We start from the raw sequence: 3,493 nt of genomic DNA on the forward strand, positions 1-3,493 counted from the left end.
TGTGGTAAGAGCTGTATGACCCCCCCCATAAAATTGTTTTCTTTTTAAAAAATAAATAATCTGTCAATTCGAGAGGATGACTAGTGAAGGGGTGGAGTCTGGCCTATCAATCAAGATATAACCAATGAGGCATCTGTATGGGTATGGCCTTCTTAGAATTCTGGGAACTCCTGGGGTGACAGTTCTCTCTCTTGGCTCATTCCCTTGGAGACTTTACTGACAAGGCTCATGTCCTGTGAGCCATTACTGAGCAGAAGCCACATGAACTTACCCTGATGCAGCCCTGGAAACTGGAGGAGCCACATGGAGAACCCTGCCAGTGCTGAGATGCTGCTACCGCCACTGACTTTGTACCCACTGGCCTGTGATCTTGCTGCATTTAGTGTCACTGCATGTATTTCGTGAATCTGAAGAGAACTTTATAGATTGATATCGGACATATGGGCTAATATCGGACTTAGGGACTTGATCTGCACTGAGCTGGCATGTTTTCTCAGTATTCAACTGGGCTTGTATCAACCTCTTTCTTACATCCATGAGTTTTTATGGATTTGTTTTTCTAGTCTACCCGGACTAACACAACCACCCAGGAGCAGAAGCTCAAAAAGACAAGGATCTCCTCCAGAGCTGACAGAGGAAGCCTCCCCTATGATAGGCACCCTGAACTCTGATTTATAGCCCCCTAAGTGATGAAGAGTGGAGCACTAATAGCATACGGAGTTACCCATTGGGCTGCAACTCACAAGGTCAGCAGCTTGAAACCACCAGCTGCTCCTTGGGGGAAAGATGAGGCTTTCTACTCTTGTAAAGAGTTAGTCTCAGAAACCCACAGGGCAGCTCTACCTCACTGTGAGTCAGCATTGGCTCCATAGCGGTGGGGAGGAAAATGAGAAATGTCTGCTGAGTCATCCATTTGTGCTATTTGTTATAGAAACACTTGGTAACTAAGACGAATGTGTTGCCCCTAAGTATAGTCGCAGGCCTTCTTCCACCTCACATTACTAACACCTTACGGGGTAAAACTAAGTCTGTGGGCTCTTAAGGCCATTCTGTCTCTGAGGGGCTCCACTGCCTTTGCAGGCCTGGGACTTGGGAAATCAGTCTGCAGCTTGGACCAACACCTCACAGTCATCGAGTCCATTTCTGATGCACAGCGACCCCTGGTGCACAGGGCAGGGCAGAACTGCTCCTGTGCGTTTCTGAGACCGTAACTCTTTATAGGAGAAAGTCCCATCTTTCTCCCTTGGAGCTCTTCTAGTGGTTTCAAACTGGTGATTTTGTGGGTAGCAGCCCAACGTGTAACCCATGACACCACCAAAGCTCCTGGATCGGCACCAGTGTGGTTTAATCAGCCCTACTCATCTGCTTTCTGTACCCACCTACAGTGTGAGAGCAGAGGAGGAAGAGTCTTCCCCTCACAGTTAAGTGTGGGCGATTGCCGAGTTAAGTCACACACACTCAGTTTAGGTATATAGTACTACCCCAACTCTCAATATTTGATTTCAGAAACATATTTATGTAAAATTCCGGAGAAATCATACGCTGTCCCAATTGCCCGGAAGGGGATCCAGTATTTACTTGCCTCTCATTCTGAAACTACGGAACCTATGTAGCTAATGTTACTCCCCTCTCTAAACGGAAAACAAGGGAACTTCACTATATAAACAGCAAAAGATACTCCCATGTGGCAAGTTTGGATGAGTCTACCAGACATAATTGTTAACTAGGTCACCCAATGTTTCTAAAGCAAATTTCTATTATGAGTTTTTTTCCCTTCTAAAGTTAGCATATCCACCCTGTGGCAAATGCTGGCACTGTCAATACTATACCTGTATCTCCCTCTTGGGGAACCACAAGGGTTAGCAATGAGCCCTGCATTCCATGACAGACAGAAGGACCAGTGATTTTGACAGAAGTGTTAGAACCAGACCAGTGCACTGAACCTTGTTTGCCTGTTTACACCTTTTAAGCAAACAATTCCCATCAGATCAGTTATCTCTCCTGCACTTGATTTTAGGAGCCCTGGTTGTGTAATGGGCTACAAGGTGGGCAGTTGAACTCACCAGCTACTTTATGGGAGATGGGCTGTCTGCTCCCATAAAGATTCACAGCCTCAGAAACCTCAGAAGGGCAGTTGTATTCCTATAGAAACTGTCAGAATTAACATGGTGATAGTTTTAAGGGGCTCTGGTGGCACAGTGGGTTAAGTGATGGGTTGCTAACCCAAAGGTTGGTGGTTCAAATCCACCAGCTGCCCCTTGGGAGAAGACAGATAATGGCAGTCGGCTTCCATTAAGATTTACAGCCTTAGAAACTGAGGAGTGCTACTCCGTTCTATAGGGTAATTGAGAGTTGGAATTGACTCAATGGCATTATGTAGCCGTTACAGTGCTCAGCTGCTAATTAAAAGGTAGGTAGTTTGAACCCACTAGCCGCTCTGAAGGAGAAAGATGAGTTCATCTGCTTCCTTAGAAATCAACCCATATTCCATGATGCTCACCTTCCTGACACGATCGCTGAAGACAAAATGGGTGCAGAAGCAAATGTGGTGAAGAAAACTGATGGTGCCTGGCTATCAAAAAGATATGCGTCTGGGGTCTTAAAGGCTTGAAAATAAACAAGCAGCCATCTAGCTGAGAAGCAACAAAGCCCACATGGAAGAAACATACCAGCCTGTATGATCACGAGGTGTCGATGGGATCAGGTATCAAGCATCAAAGAACAAAAAATCCCATCATTGTGAATGAGGGGGAGTGCAGAGTGGGGACCCAAAGCCCATCAGTAGGCAACTGGACAGCCCCTTACAGAAGGGCCTTGGGGAGGAGACGAGCCAGTCAGGGTGCGGTATAGCACCGATGAAACATACAACTTTCCTCTAGTTCTTTAATGCTTCCTCCCCCACTATCACGATCCCAATTCTACCTTACAAATCCGGCTAGACCTGAGCATGTACACCGGTACAGATAGGAACTGGAACTGGAATTCAGGACACATGATCCCTTCAGGACCAGTGGTGAGAGTGGCGATAATGGGAGGGTGGAGGGAAGGTGTGGTGGAAAGGGGGAACCGATCACAAGGATCTACATATAACCTCCTCCCTGGGGGATGGACAACAGAAAAGTGGGTGAAGGGAGATATCCGATAGTGTAAGACATGACAAAATAATTTATAAATTATCATAGTGTTCGTGGGGGGGGCGGATAGGGAGGGAGGAGAAAAAATGAGCTGATACCAAGGGCTCAAGTACAATGAAAATGTCTGAGAATGATGATGGCAACAAGTGTGCTTGACACTATGGATGGATGGATGGATTGTGATATACAAGCCCCCAATAAAATGATTTTTTAAAAATCAACACAAAGTCTTGGAAACTCTACAAAGGGTTCTTATGAGTCGGGGCCGACTCTGTGGCAGTGGGTTGGCACTTGGGATGGGTCATTATGCATTTTGTGATCCTTTTAGTGTTAACGAGGCATCAGACTTATCAGCTCCC

This window comes from Echinops telfairi, unplaced genomic scaffold (genome assembly GCF_000313985.2).
Source record: "Echinops telfairi isolate 266 unplaced genomic scaffold, ASM31398v2 ScPeMD7_7420;HRSCAF=8458, whole genome shotgun sequence".
Lineage (NCBI taxonomy): Eukaryota > Metazoa > Chordata > Mammalia > Afrosoricida > Tenrecidae > Echinops > Echinops telfairi.